This window comes from Rhipicephalus sanguineus, chromosome 10, assembly GCF_013339695.2.
Source record: "Rhipicephalus sanguineus isolate Rsan-2018 chromosome 10, BIME_Rsan_1.4, whole genome shotgun sequence".
In the NCBI taxonomy this organism is placed as follows: domain Eukaryota; kingdom Metazoa; phylum Arthropoda; class Arachnida; order Ixodida; family Ixodidae; genus Rhipicephalus; species Rhipicephalus sanguineus.
Window position 1 is genome coordinate 85,957,847 of NC_051185.1, and position 27,437 is coordinate 85,985,283.

Below are 27,437 nucleotides of genomic sequence, written 5' to 3' on the forward strand. Positions count from 1 at the left end.
TCTTCAAACTGTCATACACGTGGCAAGTCAGGACTCTCCGAAAGGACTCAAAGGGTTCTTTCTTTTCTTACATTGTATGACACACCCGTGTTCGAGAGTGTGTGTGTTTTTGAAATTTCAGAATTTTGCAACAAGCCCACAATAATACACTTTTTCAGTTTAGGTGTGTGTGTGTGTGTGTGTGTGTGTGTGTGTGTGTGTGTGTGTGTGTGTGTGTGTGTGTGTGTGTGTGTGTCTGAATATGTGTTTCTACCTGTCTTTCTCTCGCTCTGCCTCATTCTTTTCGTTCTCACTTTCCTCTCTCCCCCTACTCGTCCCACATCGCAGGTGAGCAAGCTGGATAATTATCTTCCTGTTAACCTCCCAGCCTTCAGCACATCATCGAGCCTGCCACAAACAATGAAAGCCAGGAAGCATCATTAGGTCGAAAGGCAGCTCATCCTCGTTGTCGATGTCTACAACCCGGATTCCAGGTGGATTTACAGGAAGTTCTTTAACGTTATCTGTAAAGCATCCCCAAGATAAACCACTTCCCAACAGTCCCTTCGAAAATGGCTATTTGGAAGTGAATTGTATGGTTCCTTCAGACAGCATGAGGACACAACCTGTATGTCTTCCAGATGTACCGATTTGGCCGCTGACTTTCTGTCTCCTCAAGGGGTCTGCACTCTGTGTCCAATCTGTGACTGGCCTGTATGTATACGATATGTAACCGTTCTGTATGTCTCCCAACTGTCGCAGTTCGGCCACTGCCTTTATGTCTCCTCAAGTGTCCGTCTTGTATGTGTCCTATCAGTAGCCACCCTTTCTGCAGACCAGAATTTAGGCCGCTGCGTTGCCTATATGATGCAGCATAATAGGGCTGCTGTAATTGGGACTTACATGCAAACGCATACGAAACTGTGCAAAATTATTCAGTTTTTAAGTGCAATTAAGCGCAATTGAGCCTAACGTTGGTTTGTGAACAAACAACTGAGACTCAATCAATTCCAGTCAAGGGAGACAACATACCAGGTTAAAGCGTCTTGGCAGTGACTGATTTCCACGCCCAACAATTACCAAATCATGACTGAAACGCCCGACAATTATACGAAGGCGCGTTTATACACAGGCTTCAATTAACGACGAAACACACGCATTCTTTGGGGCCCCTTCCGAGTGCTCATTCATGATTTCCACCATTTGTAAAGGTACCAGTTTCCATGTTTACAATGGTTACGAAGGCAATGGAATTTGTAAAGGAATACGTCTGCTTAGGCCGGGTAGTAACCGCGGAGCCGAACGATGAGACTGAAGTAGCTAGGAGAATAAGGATGGAATGGAGCACATTCGGCAAGCGCTCTCAAATTATGAATGGTAGATTACCACTATCACTTAAGAGGAAGAGTATATAACAGCAGCATCTTACCGGTACTCACCTGCGGAGCAGAAACCTGGAGGCTTACATAGAGGGTTCAATTTAAACTGAGGATGACGCAGCGAGCAATGGAAAGGAAGATAATAGGTGTTACCTAAGGGACAATAAGAGAGCAGAGTGGGCCAGGGAACAAAAGGGTGTAAAGGACATCCTAGTCGAAATCAAGAAGAGATGGACTTAAGCAGGGCATCTAGCGCGTAGGCAACTGCTGGTCATTAAGAGTTACTGACTGGATTCTAAGAGAAGGCAAGTGCACGAGGGGGAGGCAGATTGGTGGGCAGATGAGATGAAGTTTGCGGGTATAGCGTGGCAGCAGCAAGCACAGGACAGGGCTGATTGGCGGAACATATTAGATGCATTTGCCCTGCAGTGGGCGTTGTCGGGTGATGATGATTATGATGACGATATGCTCCCTAAGGGGAGCATATCGCAATTATCGCGAAACAACCGAGACCGCGAAAATATCAGCGATTAGAGCTACTGCTTACGCTCCCTAAAGGGAGCCTAAGCAGTAGCTCTAATTACTGATATTTCCATGAAAGAAATGGTCTGGATATTCCATTAAACATCTGGTCGCTACATGTTTTTTCAGAAGCTTTCGTGGAGGAAATCGTGCCAGGTTAGTGTGCTACTGTGATATTTTGCCATAGTAGTTTCAGTTTCGGTTTCCAGTTGCCGTGTGGCACCTCACTCGGCAACGACGACATGTATGCGCCGTAGGGGGCGCTTTAGAGGCGACGAGTAAAATAAAGTTTTGTGCAGTGTGTGACGAACAGCGAACGAGTCCGGCTGCTTTCTTCGGAACTCCACGATACTCCGTGGCCGTGGCTCGCCGGCGTCCCCGCCGGATGCGTCGGCCGTTGCTGCCGCGTTCCTGTTCCTTCCTGGGACGTCGCTAGCCCCGACACAACAATGGCGAAAAGGTAAACGTAGGAGTTTTCTTGTTATGTGCCATTTTTCACAGTTTTCGCATTTTCGCCTCCGCTCGTCTTTGTTCGGCATGCAAGACGCCGCGTCGCTACTCTCCGTTCTTTGTCTGCGTGGAGCGGCGTCTCTCTTTCGTCGTCTCGCCTTCTTCGTTTGCCTTTCTTCGTTGCCTTCGTTGCCTTTCTCAACTGGTTGGCGTCTATTCTGCACTGTTCCGTTCTTTTGCTTTCCTCGCTATTTCCGACATGGCGTCCCCTAATCCCCGTCCTTATTTCTCGCTACGCCTGGTCGACCTCTGATTCCTTGGAGTGATTGGAAATTAATTTTGCAGGCGTACGCGGACTCAGCCGCGAAGGACGCCAACAAGCCCGAGCGACGCAAAGCACTGCTACTTAACGCATTGGGCCACGCCGAACTAAAACTTTTCTACATTCTCAACGCCGCCAACGCGTCCACGCCCGCGTCGGATGTTTTAGGTGGGAATCAGCTTTTGCTCGAGGCTGTGTCCGTCCTTCCATTGGCGACCGTCCGCTCGGGAACCGTGTGTACTGGCACGCGCTAGTTCGTTCGGGCCTTTGTAAGGGGCTGAGTAAGACGCTGAGGCCTTTTTGAGCAATCATGTGATGGCGTCGGTGAACGAGATTCTGCAGATGCGCGATGAACCAACGCGTTGTATCCTAGTCGGAACGCGCTGGCACGCGCTTACGCGTTCGGCCCTGTATAAGGGGCTTTGTTAATACCATTGTCACACAAGTAAGCTTAACCGATGTTATATCCAACTGCAGTTAGCGGACGTAACCACAGTTGCCGTATACCAGACAGAGACGCTGTCACACGTTTGCAGCGCGTCCAAGCGTTCTTTAGTTGATACAAGGCTGCGTTCGTGCAACACCGCTTTAACACCGCCTTGTACAGGGCTTCACGCTCGATTACGGACGCGTCAGCAGCGCGTTTTGATGCGCGTCTATTAAATAGTGCGAAGTCTTGTTCAATGAACGAACGCAGCCATGTATCGATCTCGTGGCACACGAGATTTTTGCAGCACGGACAAAGTTGTACCTCAAATCAGGTAATGTATCTTTCCAAAATGCGTATCAACGCCTCCGTCGTCGCAATAGTCCTGTTGACAAGCTTTTGGTTTGGTGTTCCTCTGGGAGCCGAGCTGCTCGCGTCCGACATGGGGGCCGCCATAATCTCAGTCAATGCCTCCTTGACTAGATGCCCGCCGCGTCGCTCGCTTTCCCATTGCGGCGGCGGTTCCCTTAGTTCACCACAAAATCCGTGAGGCAGCGCTCGTAGCCTGACCGACTTCCGGCGGCAGCGGAAATACGCTTGCACCTTCGAGACTGTAACAGGCGTGATGGCAATCTCGGAGGCAGCAACACGTGACCTTTGTTAGTAAGTAAGTAAAAGTAAGTAAGTAAGTAAGGTGTTCATATTCCCTTTTAACACAGGAATGGCGTTTTAAGTGCCGCAGGAAGAAAAACCCGTTGCATCCGTTGCAGGCGTGCGCTATAGGGGGCGCTCGTGGCCTGACCGCGGAGAAAAAAAGAGGGAGAGGGTACGGAACCGGGTTACCGGACCACGCGGCGGGCATCTAGTCAAGGAGGCATTGTCTCAGTTTACGGCGCTAACAGGGGTTGCCTACCGCCGTCTACGAAAACGGTCATTAGCGGATTAACTGCGGCTAGGGTTGTCGTGTGACAACGTACAACAGCCGTTAGACTTAACGGCCGTCGTACTTAACTGTGGTTAGACTACCTGTGCGTCAAGGGTATGAGACGCTGTGACCTCTCCCCCTTACACGCTCTCAGTAATCACGTGAAGGTGTCGGGGAACGATATTCTGCAGACGCGCGATGAACGCGCGTGGCGTGGCGACGAACCCGCGTTAGTTGGGAATGAGAAACTGCAACCACAGTGAATTCATGGTGCGCTCCATTTGCAAGGAAGCCCTTATATCGGGCAAGGTGCCCGTGATGAACTGAACTAATCCGCCCATGCGCTGCTTCGCATCCTCACATGGCTCCCTTTAGTGCGAGATGGTGTAATTTTTTTTCACGATGCCGTCGCCTTATTCGACGAGCACTACAAAGACGCATCTTGCAACTACATCGCGCGTTCGCAATTTCAAGACCGGCGACAACTCCCGGGCGAACCTGTCACCGACTTCATTACTAGGGATGGGCGAATAGCAAATTTGAGGTTCGAAGCGAATCCGAAGCGAATAGTGATTTGGTCGAATAATTTCGAATCGAATAGTTTGAATAGTATATAGCGCATATTATTATGAAAAATGAGCGTTTTTGTCATGACCCTTGCACAATATTTTTAAGAATTGGAACTAGGTATGAGCGAATGTCACTTTTTTGGTTTGAAATGAAGTGGAAGCAACCTTGAATAGTATCAAGATTTGAATAGTAGTAGGGTGCAGGTTAGAAGTGGTACAATATGCTACAATTTAAAAATTACTATACTTAGCGCATATAAGCCCATATACCACAATTTTAAACTTAAAAAAAAATAATGTACGCTTAGCTTTGAAGTGTGGCTTCGCGGCAGTGCGGATTTCTCCTGCAAAGGTGGTTTCACGGTACAGCAACATGATGCTGCAGTGAAACCACCTTTACAGGGGGTTATGTGCGGTCAAACACATATATATTCGTTCATTTCGAATATTTCGAAATTTCGAATAATATGAACTTGTATCGAAGCGAATTCGAATACTGTAATATTCGTTCGAATATTCGAAACACCCGAATATTCGCCCATCCCTATTCATTACAAGTCTGAGATCTTTCGCCGCGTCGTGCGGATTCGGCGCGCTTGAGAGTGATATGATGCGACACCAAGTGTTCACCGGGGTAGCTTCTGAAAACGTCCGTTGCCGACTTCTACAGAAAGGCTCCTCGATTTCATTAGCCGAAGCCCTCTCCATTGCGCGGGTGGAGGAGCTTATTCCCTCAGAGTTGGAGCAGTTCGCTCCGCATGCAGTGCAGGAGCTTTCCGCTGCGGGGTCACAAGGTGGCCCTTCTTTGTTTCACGGGACGCGCCAACATGGCGGCCCGTCTTCATCGTCTCGACGCGGCGGTCAACATGGCTGCCCTCGTGCACAGTCTTTCCGCGGCGGTCAACGTGGCGGCGCCTCTGCTTCGCAGGGGCGAGAAAGCCGTCAAAATGGCGACCCCATGCCACCAAATCTACTTTTTCAAGGACAACACCGAGGTTTTCGACTGCACATTGTTCTACCGCACAAGTTTGACCACACATTGATTTCGTTGCGCATATGCTCGCCATTTAGCGAAATTTGCAGACTGTCCCGCTAGAAACCACACTTGCCTCGCGTGCGGAAAGTTTGGTCAAATTCAGTCGGGGTGCAACTCCCGCCCTTCGAACCTTCCTGAAGCAGCCCCTTCGTCTGCTCCTTCGAGCACGGGCCAGACGAATGCGGTCAATATTTTAAATGTGGATGGTCTCCGCACAGCGTCCGAGCCCTGCGTCGTAGCTCCAGTGGGCAATGTGCCCTTGCCTTTTCTGTTGGACACTGGCGCCTCAGTCTCGTTATTCAACGCCGACGATTTTCAGCATTCTTTTCCTGACATTCAATTGGCACGCTCGTCTGCCATTCTGCAATCTTATTCAAAGGGGATCATTGGCCACTTCGGACAATTCACGGCCAACGTTACGTACGCCAGAATGAAGGCTCCGATAGCATTCTTCGTAACACCTAAATCGCCCTCCCGTCACTTTTCATCCACACCAGACTACTACATGTGGCCCCCATGTACAGAGAATTCTAAGCCAAGGGAGGAGGAGTTTCTAGTAGGTGTAGCTGGCACAAATACACCAAATGAAACGGTTTATATCGAACCTTCCAATACAGCTGACGCTGTTGAACCGGACGCCGCTCCACAAAGTCAAGTCAAAGCTCACGCTGCGAGCTCAGGTGATGAGGCCGCGAACTTAACTGCTGGCTCAGGGCCATTACAACTTTCTAGTGCTAGCGATGTTTCGGATAACAGTCCAGGTGACCAGAAGGAACAGTCACCTGCATCTCCTTAAGGGCGCCGCTCCAAAAGGACGTTGATAAAGCTAAGCCGCTTTGCGGGCCACATTACGTAATTTGCTGAACACTTTAAATTCTTTATTCGTGTGAGTTGTTGCGCTTTATTCAATATTTCATATGTGAACAGCTAGAGCTGTGAACTGTTCTACTTCCTGTCATGTGCGTACAGAGAACTGTTTTGAGTTTCATGAGTGGTGAACGTAGTGTTCATGTTGTGTACAATCTTTCAAGTGTCTTAATTGAACTCTAATTCTTATGTCCTATACCTGCGTATGTGGCGATTTCCTGAATCTTACGCGTCCTACACCAGCGTGTGTAGCGAACTGTGCATTTTCATAGACCTGCATGTGTATTCAGTGTAAACTCTTATGCCAGTGAAATTCTAGTCTGTTGCAAATTAGGCACTGCCAATTTGCCGTAATCATCCTGTGAGTGGAGTAGGATGCTATTCTTCAAGGAGGGGATGACGTGGTATTGTGATAATTTGCCATAGTAGTTTCGGTTTCCTGTTGCCGTGTGGCGCCTCACTGGGCAACGACGGAATGTATGCGCCGTAGGGGGCGCTTTAGATGCGACGTGTAAAATAAAGTTTTGCGCAATGTGTCGAGCAGAGCTTGAGTCCGGCTCCTTTCTTCGACGCTCCGCGCCACTCCGTGCCCGTGGGTCGCCGGCGTCCCCGTCGGCCGTCGCTGGCGCGTTCCTGTTCCTTCCTGGGCCCTCGCTGGCCCCGACACAACAGTTAGCCACGTGTTAGTTTCTTTTCTTTCTTTTTTAACCCACGAGATAGGCCAATCTCATTCAGCGAGGCATCCTTGTTTTTTCTAAGCTCTGTTTGCCACGTTTGCTGTTAGCACGTCTACAGAACTGCCCATTGGACACGGCTGATAGCTGGGATGTGGCATCGCTACCATAAACTCGCACCATAGCACGGGTCAAGAGGAATAACCAATGCGGCTAATTGCACGAAAAGCTTAGTCGAAGCAGTGTGCAAATCGCCTCATGAATCTTAGCCACAAAAGCACAAAAGACTTCGTGCTCAAAACCACGGAAAGAAAGCTTTCCCTCATGCTGTTTGCCTAAGGATGATAGTGCTCGCATTGCTATCCCACTTCGTGCTAATGCAGTCCACTAGACTTTTTTTATTGTTCAGTCAAGGTGGTGTCTCTGCGCTGGTGTTTTAGTGTACAGTTAAGCAGGACTTTGAGATATGACTGAATATGTGCTTGATTAGCGATTCCATGCACCTAGTTCTCATGTGATCTTGTTTCGTTTCAGCATCAATTATGGCGTCAACTAGTACTGGCCAGGTAAGTGCAGCAGTGGTTGCATACTTCATTTGCATGTTCTTTTTATGCAATTTCTTCGGTGTTAATCCTTTACCAACATTTGTTCACAATACAGTTGGCAGAATTATCTTCAATGTCAGTGTCTGAGATAAATTGCCCGTGTGAGAACTCAGCGATGCAAATCAGTTGGGTCAAAGTTCGTGTGTGTGCGTGCCCATTTCCATCCCCGTGTTTCTGGGCTGTGTTTCGTTACATTCGCCAATGCAACTTTCCGTGGTCAGCAGCAGCTAGACACTATAGGCAGCACTACAGCTATCTGTAACGATGCACTCATTCAATGCCTGGTAATAATTTGCACACTTTACGCATGGTGTTTGAATTTGTCTGCTCATGATCGAAAACTTGTCCCACCAGCTGAGTGCAATTGTACAATTTCATCAAAACCATCTAGGGTCGTTTTAAGGGTAAACACCTTTGACTGAAATATCTAGCTGGGTTAATCTGTGCATAGTAAAAGCTGACTCTTTGTACATCGTTTGTTCTTCAAAAAAAATAATGATTTTTAGGGCAGTCCAGCATTTGCTTCAGGCATGGCTATTCCTGAAAGACATTAGCGACGGCATTTTCAAGCGGTTGCATGTGGTCAATTTTACCGTTGCTCTTTCTCCGGTGGTCGAGGTCTTTCTGTCGCCGCCTTTGAAGGGAGCGGACGCATTTTTTAGGCAGTGTTCCCGCGGAGCGATTGAGGTTCACTGCCACGGTTGGTATGCGCCAAGTTTCTCGTCTCTAGGTGGGTTCACCATACAGCGGAATATGGGCGTTTAAAATATAGTTTCTTCCGAAGTAGGCATCCTGAAGCCATATGCTGCAGTTGCAAAGTATTATTTAATATTTGGTGGCACCTCGTTTTACTCAGCCGCACTTAGTGCAAGATGCTTGCACTAAGCCCAGGTCCTCTCACACCGTAGAGCTTCCATCAATCACCTAGAGGGAACTGTCGTGCTGCGATCGTTCAGCTACCATGGGAATGATGGGTATTACACGGATTTGCCTAATGTTCATGCTTGCGACTTCGAACGCACTTGGGGCTTTGTTTATTGCTGTGTTTTGGCGTTCGTTTCGGATAAAATTATGGACTGTTATGAACTTCATGAGCAGATTTGAATTGGTGAGCATAAAAAGTTTGAAGGGGTGAAGTGGAACTGCTGACTTTTGCGGAACTTTATTTTGCGACAAAGCGGATGCAGGCGACAAGGAGCAATACGGCGCCGAAAGAACAAAATTTAGACAAATCCGTGTACTACCCATCATTCTCATGCTGACTGAAGCGCCATGCGTTGCAGCTCCCGTAGACACTAGTGCCAGAGTTCCCTCTGGTAAGTATTGTAGGAAACTCTATTTCTCACACGACCTTCCCTAACGTAATCTGCTGTGTGTCATGCTGTCTGTTCTCGAATGCAGTTACGATAGGCAGAGCACATCACAAAACGCTGGCAGCTTTGAAATAAAATCTATTCACAGATAAAGATTTTAGTTTAGGAGTATTATGTGCACAGCCTTCCGCTTCCAAAATCGCATGCATTGCTGCTTGTTTTCGAAATTAACAGAACATACGAAAAAGACGGGATACGAGAATCTACTGATGTAACGAAACATGCTGGTTGCTTTATCTAGTAGGTCGTGGATCCAAGGGTCGTGTCTTGTAAAAATTTACTATTTGCTACCAAAAGGATTGGCCAAATGGTCACAATGTCTATTCGCTGGAAACATCACCTTCAAAAGTTCTTGACTAAGTTTTTCAAGAATGTGTACCAGTAAGCTCTTTCCCAGCATCATCAGTGCACAAGGTGCTAATGTTGCCATTCAGAGCGAGCATGAATCTTATGAACAGGAAAGCCACTTTCTCTTGACTTATGGGAAGAGGGTGGTGAAGGAAGCAAACCACTCTCATGCAGGATTAATCGAAAGCAAATATTTTTGTTGTGAAATAATAGCGGAAGTTGCACTACTGAAACCAATGCAACAACACTTCAAATACGTGGGCGAGATGACATAGATGGCTCGTTTAAGAAAGCATTTTCCAGCACTTTAGATGCCTAGTAAATAATATGCACATCGCTTGTTTGCTACGGCAGGCAGCTGCGACCAAGGCTCGCAAGCTGACCGCGAAAGTAAAACTGTTCAAGGCATGAGACGAGAACAAGGCCGAGACACTCGCGGGCCACATGGGGAACCACTGGGTGGAGTGCTTATTGATTGCTGACTAGTGAAATGTTGAATCCTGTGCATCATCTCTGAAGTCCCGAAATTTATTTACCACGCTGCCAGTCTTGTATCAAGACCAAAGCAGATGCAAATATGATTGCACACTGTACATATGTGACGCGCTGGTGGCGCCACCCTAGCCTGTGATAACGAGATAAAGAGAAGTAGGCAAGAAGCGGGCCCCAGTAAGTTCACCGCCAGCAAGCACAGCTGGTCGATTCGTTTCTGGCCAGGTATGCACCCAGAATTTAACACACACCCATACGTACATGTTTTATGTAAAAATGTACAATGGTTACCAAAATCTAAAGCATGAACTACACTAACAAAAGTATGTACAACTGGTTTCCAATACTGAATTCCAAGAAAAATTTTAGTGCGCATATTCACAACATTAGCGTAAGTAGTATTGTTCATGTTACACTTGACTATGAATTATGACAATGTTAGAAAAGCAAAGAAAGAAAACAAAAGTAATTATTGCTTAAAGTGTTCACAATTACAGCAAATAAAGCTATTTCTTTCTACCTAGTTATTTAAATCTGGGCACACTCGCAGCCAACATAAGAGAAAAATACTAAAAGGCAACATAACCAGACTTGCTAAGTGTATACGGCTGGTTAAAACAAGCTTTGCAAGATTCGAGAAACTAACATAGACACACGAGCATGTTCCTAGTCGGTTGTATTGTATTGGCAGAGAAGTATCAGACAAGCTCAATATGCTAGAAGTGGTAAAGTCTCAAGTCCTGCTTTTGCTAGTAGAAGAGTAGGTAAATCACTGCGCTCGTATTTTCTCTTTGAATGCTTTCTAGGAATGCTTTGCAAGCTTATAGGTGTTAGTTTTAGCTTAACTTGAACCACCCGAGCATTAGCACGACACTCGCAAAAATGAGGTGCAAAGTTAGATGTTTTAACGTAGTTAGATGTTAGAAGTGTGGAAGTAACGCGGTCTTAGTAAACCTCGCTCGGGTCCAGTGTAAAATTATGCGCTATGTGTGATCAGTGTGTGCATTACCAAGATGCCCAACGTCATACGCTTGTCAGTTTATGATTACCAATACCTCAGGAAAGATTGTTACCATGGATCTCAACTATGTGTTCTTAATAGTAACTGTTTAGCTCTCACATGGGGCACTTACTTTATAATCTTTTTCGTGGCAGCATCGAAAGTGAGAATCTTTTTCATGCTATTGCTTGACATCTGGTGTAGGAAAGGGGAATCATATTAATGTGGGGTGTGGTTGTGTGGGTGTATTTGCGTGTAATATTGAATATTTGTGTTTTACGCCATCAGTTGTTTGTTCCTGAGACATGTCAGCATCCTGTAGTCTGCATAAAGATGCCTGGCACGGTTGTTTGCCCGCTAGGGCACGTGGGTATTGTGTAAAAGAGATGGCAAATTACTCATCGAATACATGCCTTTTGCAGCTGATGGTCGATGGAAAGCAGGGGCATGAGTTCACTCTGAAGGTGAAGAATATGGAGGCTGCAAAAGGCCTTGTGCAAGACACAAGCCCTGTGGAGCGGCTTTGTCGGCCAGGGACAAAAGTGAGACATGCCTACTTTTTAAGACATTTTCAAGCCTTTTTGTCTGAACAAGGAGCTAGCACTGACTGCGCTGGCTTGGGATTTCTTTTGTTAGCGTTGTGGGTTGTTGTGTATATATTGAAGAGACTATTAATCAACGGAGATTCAGTAGAACCTTGTAGTTTGGCTCCCAATAATATGGACACGCCGTCTGGTCACTTCACCATGTGCAGGGGTCAACCACATCTAACACCTCATTAGTATTCAGCTGTTAAAGCTAGAAATGTATATCTACTGCACGAGGGAAATGCCCATTACCGCGTACTGTCGCATACCGCGTAATCGGATTCGACGGGAACCGCCGAAAAGGCCGAATAATCGGGAGTCCGAAAAAAGCATTCACCCAAAGTAAGCACATTATTGGCGCAGCGGCCGGAAAAAACTTGTCATGTGCAGCCTGTACACATCCACGCTTATGCGCGTCCTCGTAGGTGAAACGCGCTGCCAACAACGAATATGATGACCCTTCTTTCAGTGAAGCAGCATCTATTCTGATTGGTACCAGATAATTGCCTCGACTTTGCCAGCACACGTATCTTCGGCGTGCAACTGGCGTCATGTGAATGCATAGTGGCAATGTGCTTGTCGTCTCAAATTAACCTCGGTGATCACAACCCTGACTTGTACAAACCCAACAAACAACAAAGACCCCAGGAAAGTCACCAAGCGATACAAGTCGCATAAAAACGCATTTTTTCATTCTGCAGGGTCATTTTAGGATGGGGTGTTTGTTGTAAACTTTCGAAGCCCATCTTTCCTCAAAATGACTTTTCGCTGGTGAGGCCGTTTAGTTTTGAGAGATCTCTGGAACCGTTGGTCCAATTTCTATCAGTTTTTTAAATCATGTACCCGAACGCCTTTCTCCAGGCAACACAATGTCATTTTTTTCAATATATTGCTTCTGTGATTCGTTAAAATTATTTGTGAATAAGGCATTCTAAAAGTGATAGAATTTTTTTGTGCCAACGTACATGCTATGGGACAATTTTTGCTGGCGCATAAAAAAAACACAAAACATGAAATACTAAAACCACGTGACTTCACTCACCTGGCACAGCATTGCAGCTCTTCCAACCATAATTCAAACGAAGCAACTGTGTACACATACCATGGCAAAATAAGTGGCTCTAGGCGTTGGCTTCACAGCACGTCGCAATTTTGATGGCCGCGCGCAGCTAGAAAGCATCATCGTTCCTGGTAAGCGGCAGGTTGACGGTCCATGTACAGGGCCGTTTCACTCAAATATTGGTTGAGAGCGCTCCAGTGCGGTAAACACGTTGACTGGCGGATTGGCGGTTGATTGGCGGAACATGAGATAGGCCTTTGCCCTGCAGTGCGCGGAGTCGGGCTGATGACGATTATTAGAGGCCGGATTTTTAGGCACAAAAAAAGCTCATTTTAGGTGCCAAAAGTAGGCACGCAAAACAACGATTAAGGCATCCAAAATAGTAAATATAGACACAATAAATTTTCACATAAATGCAAATCATTTGAAACGAAGACGTGCGCGAGCTCCATCTACGGAAGCAAAAAAAATGTTATTGCTTAAGATGGCACAAATGCGTAAAACAGTTGAACTTATATCCGTGCAATGTGCCTTGTCCCGCACGGTTCGCAGAACACAGTCTCTGCCGTGTTCTGCTTGGTGACCCAAGATTCCACTGTCCAATCAACACACTCCTGGGTGTCTTCTCGGCATGACTGAGAAGGGCAGAGCACGAGGAGATCGCCATATCGCTAAAACACAAGAAGGGAGGGATTCCTCTTATTATCCAGGTCGAATCGCGTAGAGCCAATTTCTCCCCTGCCAGTGAATCACTGGCGTAGCCAAGGTGGAGAGGGGGTTGAACACCCCCCCCCTCCCGAAACTTTTCAGTTTTGCATTAGTATATATGCATAGGCGTGCGCAGGGTTCCCCATCAGAGGGGGGGGGGGGCAAAGGTTCACTGCGGCGCCCTCCCACCCTACTAATCAATGTATGGGGGAGATTTCGCGACCCCTCTCCTCTTAGGCGACTAGAAGGGTCAATGTACGGGGAAGATTTTGCGCCCCCCCCTCTTAGGTGATTAGCGGGGGGCGGCTCCCCCCGCCCTGTGCCCCTGTGCGCACGCCTATGTATATAAGCACGCATGCATCAAGGCGCACTAACGAACATACATAGAGTATAGTTGCAACCCGCCCCCCCTCCCTCCCTCACGAAAAATAATTTCTGGCTACGCTGATGCAGTCAACACCTTACAAGTTAACTTAGCAAAAACAAAAGCCGCGTGCTCATCATATTTTCCTTTCTTTTTTGCTATTCACCCTCCTTTCTGCTGACGGCTCTCCACGGTCTCGCATTCGCGAACCGCCCACGCCATGTCCCTGCGGCGGCGAATGTGCGTGTCCCACTTCACGCTGCTAGCACTTGTTGGGACGACTTGGTTGAACTACAGGACTAGGTTGAACCCCATAGTTTCCCAATAGTCAGTGTTGCACGATAGCATGAATAACGATCTCAAAGTGATCCCGGAAGTGCAACTTAGGTTAATAGTGTGAATACAAACGCCAATTTTCGAAATTAAGGCATTTATAGGCATTTGTGAGCATTTAGGCACAAACGCCAAAAATAGGCATTTTGAGGCACTATAAAAACACTATAAAAGCCTTTCGTAACCTCTAATTCATGCTCATATATCAAAGTGGCACGAGAGGAGCGCAAGGAACAAAACAGGCATTTGTCCTAAAATCCGGTCTCTAATTGATTATGATGACGATATGCTCCCTAAAGGTATCATATGCATTAGCTGTATTGGCTGAGTTTCTGTTTGTTTCATTGTTTATTCTTTGGCAGTAGTACTGTACAGGATATCCTAAAGGGGTATGCGGGACTGGATAGAACCTTCTTAACTTTTCCACCCGCCAATCTTGGTGAAAATTTCAGGGACATATTATCTTCTTGTTGTTAGAACATACTATTCTGAATTTCAGCAGCCTATCACGGATGGAAATTCACAGCTGCTATAATGATCATTGCGGTATGTCAAGTTATAGGAAAACAATCATTTCAAAAATAATAACGATGTGCCGATTTTTTACAATTTCATGCATTCTAGATGGTCTGCAGTGCAGGATAAGGCCAGTCGTGTATTTTTTATGACGTTTCTGTACAGATGTCCTCACTCTAAACGCGAAGGTCATTTTTTTTCTTGTCACTGCGTGGCAGACAATGGAAGCTTTTTTCTGTTAAGAAATACTTGGAAATCAGAGAAGTACCTTAATCTTGTTCGCCACAATATTTCAGCCTAGAAACGACATTGTAAGCAGCTGTTGGGGAAGCAGTTTGGAAATGATAGTTTTCCTAACGCGCTCGTTTTCTCCATAGGTGGGGCCTTCCTCTTCAACACGACACCGTTCTGTGACACCGTTCTGAGAATGAGTAGATCAGCGGAGTAGCACACAAACACAGCAGGAGGAGATAACATATGTTAACTCATACTTGGCGCGAAACCAGCGGTGGATGGTCACATACACAACACAGCAGGACGAGAGAACATACGCTTCCGCCAATTCATGCATCGGTTCCAATTTGCAAGTGACTCTCCTGTCACCGAGGTTAAAAATGCGCCTTTCAAATTTATTTCACCGTCTTCTGGTTCAATCAGCACAGGAGGTCTCTCGTAACTAAAAGGCGCGAACGATTAACAAACGTTCTTACATGTGCACTCTCTTCGCGTTCGGCTTCTTTCCCCATTTGCAGCCTCGTCTTGAAAAGATTTTTCCACAACAAATTCACGCCGCCGTCTCGCGAAAAGAATTACGTTTTTGTTCTCTTCTGCGGCACAGATAAAGACCAAACTCGGTGAGCGTCTTCTTTAATGAACCAGCACTCCAAAACGTGGGAGCGGCCCGCTAGGTTCTCGTTCACGCCCCGACGGATCTGAATGAAGTTTGTTTCCATTCCATTCCCCGTTAAGGGTAACACGAACTCTAATCAATCAAAAAGTAGTCAGAGCCACGGTACGGTTCTAGTACCGTACCGCGGCGCTTTGGCGAAGGATAAGGAAAAGCGAAGCTGTTCGTCGAAAAGGTTGAGGAGAAAAGCACAGCTTGGGCGGAGGGTGATCGTTAATACAAGATGCATTGCATACATGGATTTCCTACCACATTAGTAATTCCAAAAACCTTTGAGTTGACATCTCAACGATCAGGTTGAACTTTTTCTATATTTTTATTGAATTGTAACTAACAGCGCATGCTTTTCAGAGGAAAATTGTTTTTTAATCAACAGATATTTTGCAACATCTACTGATTTTCGGAGAGTCGCGCTACTGACCTTTCTTCAGGTCATCTGGCACCACTGGTTACACGCGACTACGCTGACTGCGCCCCTGCACGTAACACGTTCTCTTGTTGCACGTATCCACGACGCGCTCGTGTTTCATTCCTTAAACGTAACGCGTACGTTAGGTTGACGTCGCCCATCACGTTTAGTTTTTAGGCGCACATCAAGTAAACCGTGAGTAATTCCTGCTCCATTCCGAACGTTTCACGATCCGAGACGCGCGGTTCGAACGTGGCTGACCCTTTCCGGCTTGATTTCCCTCGGGTATCTGGCACCTTGCGAGATTTCCAGAATTAGCAGTGCTATATAAGACACTGCAGTATGCAACCTCCTGGATGCATTGTGACACCGTGCACTGGCGTGGTACATCAGCGGATAAGTTTTCGAGCTTCTCCAGCTCGAGGACGCGGGCCCTGTTCTCGGCCGTGGGGGCTCTATTTCGACTGGGGCGAAATGCAAAAAAGCGCCCGGGTAGTTTGGTGTTTTTGCGCGCATTACACAGTTCCAGGGTAGTCAAGAGCGATCCGTATTTCCCATCGGTGCGCCGGCACATCAATAACTACGGCGTCCTTCCATCATTTGCCTATTTTGTGCCCACTGCAGTGGGAAGGGCTCCCCATGTCCTGCATTTGCCCTATCCGCGAGCTGCTTCCATTTGAATGCCGTATTAATCCTGAAACTAGCTCGTTTTGTCACTACGGTCTGCTGCCCTCGCTCATTAGATTCCATGAAAGATCTGGTCACGTACATAGTATTTTGCAGAAGCTTTCGTGCTATATACTGCAGCAAATTGTTCACGGTTAGCATCGTGATAGCTTTTTTCTTCTTTTTTGGCCCCACAATCCCACGAGCTGGCCAATCTCTTTCAGCGAGCGAGGAACTTGTTTTTTCTTAACTCTGTGTCCACGCTTGCTGCTAGCACGTCTACAGAACTTCCAAGTTGACACGGCTGATTGCTAAGGATGTGACATCGCCACCATAACTCGCACCTTAGCACCGGTCAAGAGGAAGAATGAATGCGGCTAACTGCAAGAAAAGCTTAGTCCGCAGCACTGTGCAGATCGCCTCCTGAATCGTGAGCCACAAAGCACAAGATACTTTCGTTCTCAAACCACGGAAAAGAAAGCTTTCCCCCATGCTATTTGCCTAAGGATGATAGTACTTGCATTGATATCCCCTTCAGGCTAATGCAGTCCACTAGCCTTGTTCTTTTTCTGCAGTCAAGGTAGTTTCTCTGCTCTGGTTTTTAGTGTACAGTTATGCAGGACTATGAGATATGATGGAATATGTGCTTGATTAGCGATTCCATGCACCGAGTCCTCATGTGATCTTGTTTCATTTTAGCCGTCAAGCATGGCATCAACTAGTGCTCAAGTAAGTGCAGCAGTGATTGCATACTTCATTTGTGTGTTCTTTATATACAATTTGTTAGGTGTTAATCTATTACGAACATTTCTTCACAGTAGAGTTGGCAGAATTACCCTCAATGTCAGTGTATCGGATAAATTGCCCATGTGAGAACTCACCGATGCATATCAGTTGTGAGTCAATGCTCGTGTGTGTGTGCCATTTCCGTCCCAGTCTTCTCGTGCTCTTTTTTGTTACAACCACCGATGCAACTTTCCGTTGTCAACAGCAGCTAGACACTATTGACAGCACTACAGCGCTCTGTAGCGATGCGCTCATTCAGTGCCTTGTAATAATTTACACATTTTATGCATGTTTGAATTTGTCTGCTCATGATCGAAAACCTGGGATACCAGCTCACTGCAATCTTACAATTTCGTCAAAACCATCTAGGGTCTTTTAGCGTAAACACCTTCGACAGAAATATCTAGCTGAGTAAATCGGTCCACAGTAAAAGATGACTCTGAGTACATCGTTTGTTTTGCAAAAAAACTAATTATTTAGGGGCAGTCCAGCATTTCCTTCAGGCCATACTATTCCTTAAAGACATAGCGACAGCATTGTCAAGTAGTTGCATGTGGTCCATTTATGCTTTCTTCTGCGGTGGTCGAGGTCTTTCTGTCGCCGTATTTGAAGGTCACGGACATATATGTTCGGCAGTGTTCCTGGGACCGATTGAGGTTCACTGCCACGGTTTGTATCGCCAAGTTTCTTGTCTCTAGGTAAGTTCACCATGCAGCGTGCATCTGAGCAGGCACCATGTCGTTTCGTCCGAAGTAGGCAACCTCAACCATATGCTGCTGCTACAAAGTTTTCTGTAATAGTTCGTGGCACCTCGTTTTACTCAGTCGCACTTACATGCATGCACTAAGCCCAGGTCCTCTCACACCATAGAGTTTCCCCTCAATTACCTAGAGGGAGCTCTGGTGCTGCGATCCTTCAGTCACCATGGGAATGATGTGTAGTACACGGATTTGCCTAATCTTCATGCTTGCGGCTTCGAACGCACTTCGTGGCTTTGTTTATTGCTGTGTTTTGGCGTTCGTTTCAGATAAAACAATGGACTGTTGTGAACTTCTTGAGCAGATTTGAATTGGTGAGCCTAAAAAGGTTGAAGGGCTGAAGTAAAACTTCTGACTTTTGCTGAACTTCATCTTGTGACAAAGCGGATACAGGCGACGCGAAGCCAAACGGAGCCTGAAGAACAAAGTTTAGACAAACGCCGAGTACTACCCATCATTCCCATGCTGGCTGAAGCGCCATGCGCCAGAGTTCCCTTTAGTGTATTCTTAGGAAACTGTCTCACACGGCCTCTCCTAACGTTATCTACTGTGTGTCCAGCTGTCTGTTCTCGAATGCAATTACGATAGGCAGAGCACATCAAAAAATGCTGACAACCCTGAAATAAAATCTATTGACAGATAAATATTTCAGTTTAGAAGTATTTTCTGCACAGTCTTCCGCTTCTGACCTCTCATGCACTGCTGTTTGTTTCCTAATTAACAGAAGGTACGAAAAAGACGGGATCCGGGTATCTAGGGATGTAACCAAAGATGCTGGTTTGCTTTGTCTAGTAGTTTGTGGATCCAAAGGTCGTGTCTTGTAAAAGATTTACTCTTTGCTACCACAAGGAATGGGCAAATGGTCACAATGTACATTTGCTGGAAAACATCACCTTCAAAGTTCTTGACTAGTTTTTCAAGAATGTGTACCAGTAAGCTCTTTTCCAGCGTCATCAGTGCACAAGGTTGCTGATGCTGCCATTCAGAATGAGCATGAATTTTGTGTACAAGAAAGCTACTTTTTCTTGACTTATGGGAAGAGGGTGGACAAGGATGCAAATCATTATCATGCAGTGATTAATCGAAAGCAAATATTTTTGTGGTGAAATAATAGCTGAGATTGCACTACTGAAACTAATGCAACAGCACTTCAAAGTACGTGGGAGAGATGCCATAGATGGCTTTTTAAGAACGCATTTTCCAGCAGTTTTAGATGCCTAGTTAAATAATATGCACATCGCTCGTTTTCTACGCAGAGCACAGGGGGGTAGTGTCCGTATGCTGTGTGGCAGCTCGAGGGGCAGCTATGACTGGGGGGAACGCAAGTCTGATGAAGCTGTCGAAAGTTGTTGCTAAGCCATGGAGTGAGTGACTTATTAGATTGGTGACTGAGCTGAAATGTTGAGTCCTGTGCATCATCTGTGAAGTTCCGAAATTTATTTACCACGCTGCCACTCTTGTATCAAGACCATAGCAGATGCAAATATGATCGCACACTGGTACGTATGTGACTTGTTGGTGGTGCCACCTGGCCTGTTATAACGAGATAAAGAGGAGTAGGGCAGAGGTGGGCCCCAGTAAGTTCATTGCCAGCAAGCACAGCTGGTCGTTTCGTTTCTCGCCAGATATGCACTGAGAATTCAACACACACGCATACGTACATGTTTTATGTAAAAATGTACAATGGGTACCAAAATCTAAAGCATGAACTACACTAAGAAAAGTATGTACAACTGGTTTCCAATATTGAATTCCGAGAAACAGGTTCAGTGTGCATATTGACAACATTAGCTAAGTAGTATTGTTCATGTTACACTTCACTATGAATTATTACAATGTTAGAAAAAGCAAAGAAAGAAAACAAAACTAAATATTGCTTAAAGGGGCCCCTGACAGCCGATTTTTTGTTTGTGACATTTATGTTGTAATAAGTAGGTCTGTCTTGTGATCACGGAATGACACCGTAAATCCTCCAACGTGATGTCTAATTAATTCCTAGCAGCGTTAATTATGGTCACTTTTAGTGTAGGTTCAAAACGTGCGCCGAAAGAGGATAGAAACTAGCGCCGCGCCCGCAGCGGTCGCAGCCTCGGGGCGCGCGTGATGACGTGCGCTCAGTATTGGGTGATGTCAGCCACGCGCTTGTTGAACAGCCAGTTGGAGAACACACCACGGAGAGCTCACGCTGCCTGCCGACACGTACTGAAGAAGGAGAAGGTGAGAGGAGCAAAGAGCAAACATGCTTCGCAATATACCACAGTGCACCGCGCATATTCTGTCTGTGACGTCTGCAACACTTGCTTTACCTCTGCAACGTCCCAAGGGGCCTACGTCTACGTCACACTAGTGGTTATGTTGATAGGAGTTCAAAATTCAGATGAGCACTCAGGCTAACTTTAAAACCAAATTAAAATATCCTAAAGGCAACGCTCATCACTCATAATCGGTCAGAAGTGCCCCCGCATGCAGGACTATCAAACAACACAAGCATCTCGAGTTTCCAAATTCGGTGTCAGGGGTCCTTTAAAGTGTTCACAATTACAGCCAAATAAAGCTATTTCTTCCTACCTAGTTATTTAAATCTTCCAAGTACACTCGCAGACAACACAAAGGAAAAATACTAAAAGGCAACATTACACGTGGTTAGTGTATACGGCTGGTGATAACAAGCTTTGCAAGATTCGGAGAAGCTAACTTAGACACACAAGCATCTGTTTCTAGTCGGTTGCATAGTATTAGGCAGAGAAGTTTCAGACAAGCTCAATATGTTAGTAGTGGTAAAGTCTCAAGTCCTGCTTGTGTTAGTAGAAGAGTAGGTGAATCACTGCGCTGTTATTTTCTGTGTTACTGCCTTCTAGGAATGCTTTGCAGCTTATAGGTGTTAGTTTTAGCATGGTCCCTGAATACTTTTTACTGGTCATGAAACTCCCGCGAAAGTTTCATTAGGGACAAAGTGGCCACCAGAGGCGCCACCGTAAGCAGAAGGGCATTGACAGCCGCGCTTGGTAGGGCAGTTGCACGTTTGCGGAAGCTTTTGCCGTCAAATACACTTCTTCAGATATTTTCCTTCACCGTGTTCTAGCTAACAAATGATAGCAGTGATTAGTATTGTCAATATGGTACACTATGCGTGTTGTCAAATTGCCAAGTCATTGATTGCTGGCATATGTTTTGACTAAGGGTGTCTGGTCAGTGACGCGTGTGTTCGTGACGTTTGTACATTTCTCCGATACCTGCATAGTCACTTTCGGGCTTAAACCGAACACTGTGGCTGGTTCTAGATGACTGACAGGTTAACATATTTGTGCTAGAGGTCGCGGAGTAGCTGTGCTCTGGCTGCACGTAATGCTCATTTTCAGGACTAATTGTCACTTATTCCATAGGGCATCACGAAGCTCCAAATAGAAGATCGCTGCCAATAAACAAGCCTGTATATCAGGCTAACTTGGCATTAATAGCTTTGAAGTACCTCTTGAGGGATATATTTAGTGAAACATAGCTTTAAAAAGCAAAAGCGCAGATTGAGATGCCACAAAACGGAGAGGGATGCTCGTGTTTTTCTTTTCTTTCTTTGTTGTCATAATTTGCGTTTTTGATTTTGAAGATCAAAAATAATAATGATGTGAAACTACTGTGAGCTGCTCTTGCTAGATATAGGCACTGCGTGCGGTCTTCAAGCAAAAGGTTTTGATTTTAGGCATGCAGATTTCACAACACTGCTCGAGTTCTAATATGTGCGGCTCCTTTTTTTATGCATTCCCATATACTGTCGCAATGACCACAAGTTCTAAGTTGGCGTTGCAGTTGGCCACCCTGTTCCTTGTATGTAAACACCAGCGCAAATCGAAATCAACCCGGTGCTTCCACCAACCCAGTTATTCAACATAAACTGATCAATTATACATAAAACTGCATTACTCTTTTTGAACTTTTCTAGAAATTTTCTCCATTCAGCGACACCACCAGCAAACGGCACTATCAAAGTAAAACAAAATATTGCATTTTGGCCCATGGCATCACTTTTTATTTTCTATCATTGGAAAGCAAACGCACACACTCCGAACACCGCACTTCACATAAAACTCCACACTCACACACACTACACACACAATCTAGGCACGGCGTACCAAGGGGGAAGGGGGACACCGGGCCTGTGCACCCTCCGAAATTTTTTTTGCAATGGCATACAGAGCTCAAAATGACACTCCATCACATTTGCCTGCCCGACCCCCACTTCAGATCAAGGAGCCCCCTCCCCTCGACAAAAATTTCTGGCTACGCCCCTGGCGTGTTCCACCAGTCTTGGTCCATCTCGAGGCAGTGAAACGATGTTTCCATTCACTGTGCACACGTCCCCACGTACAATGTCACTTGCATCAAAATGTTTTTTGCACAGGCGAACGTACTTGGAGTCGAACGAAAATCCGATAGTCTCCTGTCGCGGGTTTGCGCGTTTCCACCTGTCGTGTTGTTCTGCGTCGGCTGGTAAACAGAACAGGGAGACTTTTTCGACGGTGCCTTTGTATCCCGAGCGACAGCCCGTCATACAGCATGTCTTGGGCATCACTGTCACTACGAGGGGACCGCGAAAAGAAAAAGGGTGCAACCAGCACAATCTACAGAGACCTTAGCACAAACAACACCACCCGCGCCACTCTTCGCTAATGGCGGCCAGCAGCAGCGGCTTTCCTTGTCCCCCTTCTAGCTGCTACGACGCGCCGCGGCGCGGAAAGTGTGGGCGGTGTATGAAGCTCTCCCATTGCGTTACGCGGGAGTTTCGTGGACCAGTAAAAGTATTGAGGCGACCATGGTTTTAGTTAATGTGAGCCACCCAGCATTAGCACACAACTTACAATGTGGTGCAAGTTAGATGTTTTACATTACCTAGTTGGGGCCAGCCGCAGACACCTCATGAGAAGCGTTTTCATAGAACGAAAGGCACTATATGGTGCCGAGTTACATTCGGACGTTAATGCTAAATGAAGATGCTTTCACTTCTGACGAACTGCGCAAACAAGAAAATTGGGGCAGCTATGCATTAGTGGTGCAAACACTGAGCAAACAGGTGGCCTTCCCCTTATTTTTTCTTTGGTGCTAATTATGGTGCATGCCATAATTAGCAGTCAGAATAAGAGTATGCATATTAATATCCATCTTTGCTGAATGGTGTGCTGCTTCCGAGGTAAAAAAAAAAGGTTGCATGCTAAGAAGCGGCACCGCCTTCACGGCGACTAGTGAACATGTCGAGCCGCTGGATATGTGTGCGGAGTGCACGCACACAGAGCATATCCCTGCGCACAGACATGAAGCGCTCCTGCGCACACCTCCCACTTTTTGCAGCATGTGGTGTGTGCACGACTCCATCATCGCCACAAATTGAAAATTTTGATTATAAATGTTCGACGGCATTTTCTGCATTAGCATTCCATGATTTTACACTCTGACCGCTCAGTTTTCCTTTGTGCTGAAGAAAACAGGTACTGTAAAAATTAGTTGTCGGTCACCTTAAAGGGGTTGCTGTTTACATAAGTGTGTAGGGATAAGTGATGAGTACTCTTTTTTTGCTTGTTTGTCATTCAAACTGTTTAGTTTGGGTTTGAACGGTCATTTGACTAGTTATTGCCCCACCACTGTGTGTCTAGTTGTTATGGCGCTTCGACTGCTGACCCGAAGTCGCGGGATGGAATCTTGGCCACGGCGGACTGAATTTCGAATGGACGGTGAAATGTTCTGAGCCCTGTGTTACTTTGATTTAAGGTGCGCGTTAAAGAACCCCAGGTGGTCTAAATTTCCGGAGCCCTCCACTACGCCGTCCTCCATAAGCATATCGTGGTTTTTGACGTTTAAAGCCGCGATATATATTATTATTAGTATCATTCTTATATTCTTATAGTTACTGCCAGTATTGGCCCATTCACTAATTCTTGCTGGGTGTTCTTGAATATAATTGCTGATCCTCATTATTATCTTCTTATATCAGTAATAATGTTGATATAAAATAAAATCAACTGTACTTATTATGAATAGGCAAGTAAACGCAGATTGCGTGTTTAGAACTATGACGAATGGTGATTGGTGAGATAAGAAGCTCTTTCCAGTTTGGGTCTATTGCCTATCACAGCTGTATTTTGGCAGTTCAGTATGGCACATACAATCAAATGCTTTGCTAAGACCTAGAATGAGTACGTCAATTTATGATTACCTATACCTAAAGAAAGTTTGTGTACCATGAACTCACTTTTGTGTTCTTTATAGTATTGTTTAGCTCTCGCATGTGGCTCTTTTTTTGTAACTCTTTTCTGTGCACCATCCAAGAAAAATCTTTTTTGATGCCATTCGTGACATCTGTTGTAGGAATGGGGATCACATTATAGTAGCGGGGTGTGTGAGTATTTTGGGTGTAATAATGAACTACTTGTTTTTACGCCATTTTTGTTTGTTCCTTGAGACATGTCAGCATCCATGTAGTCTTCATAAAGAATGCCTGGCACGCTGTTTGCTGCTAGGGCACCTTATGGTATTGTGTAAAAGAGATGGCAAGACTACTCATGGAATACTTATCTTTCCAGCTTGCTGTAGAAGACAAACAGGGATCTGACTTCGTGCTGCGGGTGAAGGACATGAGTTTGGCAAAGGACCTGGTGAAAGAAAAGAAGGGCACGGGAAGAGTGCTAAGCAGCTCAAAGAGTAAGATGTGCCTAATTTTTAAGACATTTTGATGCCTTTTGGTCTGAACAAAGGAGCTAGCACTGATTGCGCTGGTTTTCAGATCTTTTTTGTTAGTGTTGTGGGTTGTTGCGTATGTATTCAAGAGACTGTTAATTTAATGGGGATTCAGTAGAACCTTATTAATACAGCTCCCGTTATATTATGGACACGCCGTCTGGTCACTTCAAACATGGTGCAGGGTCAACCACATCTAACAACTCATTAGTATTCAGCCGGTAAAACTAGAATGTTTATTCTACTGTATGGAGGGAAATGCCCATTACCGTATACAGTCGCCGACCGTTTATTCGGATTCGGCGGGAACCGCCGAAAAGTCCGAATCATCGGGAGTCTGAAAAGAAGGATTCACAGAAAAAGCACCTTATTGGCCCAGCGGCCGGAAAAATTGTCAATGCGCGTCCCTCGTGGTGAAGCGCGCTGCCAACAACGGATATGATGATCCTAGCCGCTTCTATTTTATTGTTACATAGATAATGTGCTCGACTTTGGTCAGCACACATATCTGCAGCATGCACTGTCCGTCTATGTGGAAGCATAGTGAAATGTGCTTGTCGTGGTCAACTTACCTCGGCAGTTGTGATGTCTTTAGAACTGCTTCTTCACATATACATAGGTTACAAGGAACGGGGCCGTGCTTGGGCCTGGGAGGCATATGAGGGAGATAGTGATGGTCCTCTTTTCTCGATGCTGCCGCATTACATTACATCCCCCCGTGTTTTTGTTAGCGCTAACAGGTCATGCGTACTGGTGCTTTTGCCCAGTCTTCCAGCTCCAGTTACTGTTTTTTCCCATGCCCATTTGCCTAGAATACTGTGTCGGTATCCTCGTTGCTTGTCACAGTGGCTAATGGGAACACGAGTCCGTTTTCCCTCTGTGGTTGATTCACAGCGGGAGTTACAGCCCTCTCGTCTGCCAAATCTTCTTTGGTAGGTCTAATGAAGGATGTATAGGCCTAATGAAGGATGTCTAATGAAGGAGACAATGTTCTTATCTTTGAAGGTGTCGTCCACAAGCCCACTTCGTTTGGCTTTTGTTTGGGCAGCACGTTACACTGTGCACCAGTGTCCAGCTTCATAGTGATGGTCCTTGCCGCTTCTAAACAGAACTGTCTCTGGCCATTCTGACGTTTTGTGGTGATTTGATGTTCTGAGCGCTGAGACGTACAATTCATATCTGTCCAAGTCTTACTTTTCCGCAGCACTTACTACTCGCTGATGTTGCTTTTTCGCGTTGCACAACGCAGCAAAATGGCCTACCTTGTGACACGCAGGGCAAGGTCTTGCTGTATCCTGGGAACTCTTTTCTGTGGTGTGTGCATCCGCAGTACTTGCAATGCTTTTTCAATTCTGTATGCTTACTTGCGCTCCTCTTATTTTTGGCGTTGACCACATCCACTGTTTTGTTTTCTTTTGCTGACATTTCTTTCAGCTATAGCGTCGCCTGTTCACTTGCTCGGCACAAATGGATCGCTTTCTCTAAGTCGATGGTCGGGTTACCAAGAAGTTTTTCGCGGACGTCATCGTTTGAAATGCCTACGATGATCCGGTCTCTCAGGAGCTCGTCGGTTAAGTTTCCAAATTGACACTTGTTAGCCTGCAACCTCACTGCTGTCAGGAAATCTGTAAAGCTCTCGCCTTCTTGTTGCTTCATCTTGTTGAACTTGTACCGCTCATAGGCGTGATTCATCTTCGCCGTGAAGTGTTCCTTGAACTTCGCCTTTACTGCTTCGACATCTTTGCTCTCCCCCTCGCTCAGTGCGAACGTCTTGCAAATCTGCGCTTCGGGCCTGATCGCGGTCATGAAGGTGGCGACTTGCACTTCCGGCGGTTTTTTCAGTGCACCGCTGTCGTGAACCAATTGCAGCTTTGGAGCCAATCTTCCCACTCGTTGGGGCTGAGAGACGCAACGTCCAGAGGTTTTGGTGGGCGGAGCCCATTGTCCACTGCCATTTTCTTTTCCCGCGCCTTCGCGACTACGTCGGCTCACTTTGCAGCTGCCGTTCTCGGTCCTGTGCGCTCGCTTCTTCTTTGCTACGTGTTCCTCTTAGCTTCGCCGTCTCGATCCACTTCTGACACCATGTGATGTCTTTAGAACTGTTTATTAACATCATACATAGGTTACAAGGAACGGGCCATGCTTGGGCCTGGGCGATATAGGAGGCAGTAATGTCCTTCTCGATGCGGCCGCCTACGTTACAGCGATCACAACCCTGACATGTACAAACCCAACAAACAAGAAAGACCCCAGGAAAGGTGCCAAGCGACAGAAGTGCATAAAAACGCATTTTTTTTTAAATCTGCAGGGTCATTTAGAATGAGGTGTGTGTTTTCAACTTTCGAAGTCCATCCTTCCTCAAAATGACTTTTGGCTGGTGAGGCCGCTTAGTTTTGAGATATCTCTGGAACCTTTGATCCGATTTCTATCAGATTTGTTTAAATATGTACCCGAACGCATTTCTCGAGGCAACACAATGTCACTTTTTTGCAATATATTGCTTCTGTCATTCGTTAATGTTAATTGTAGAGGGCATTATAAAACTGATAGAATTTTTGTGCCGCCGTACATGCTACGGGACAATTTTTGTTGGCGTTTAAAAAAACCATGAAACATGAAATACTAAAACCACGCGACCTCACTCACCTGGCA

At 46.0% G+C, this 27,437-nt stretch overlaps 1 long non-coding RNA gene and 1 pseudogene across 1 annotated transcript in view; both read right to left on the minus strand.

The window, feature by feature from the left end:
- The window catches only part of LOC125760077 (uncharacterized), a 145,995-nt gene extending 123,871 nt beyond the window's left edge, over positions 1-22,124 (minus strand). Inside the window, exon 1 of the long non-coding RNA XR_007417739.1 lies at positions 21,532-22,124. This is a non-coding gene — a long non-coding RNA (uncharacterized LOC125760077). The remainder of the gene's footprint in view (positions 1-21,531) is intronic.
- A 2,987-nt stretch (positions 22,125-25,111) lies between these two features.
- Positions 25,112-26,740, minus strand: LOC119406572 (uncharacterized; annotated as a pseudogene).
- Between the last annotated feature and the right edge of the window lie 697 nt (positions 26,741-27,437).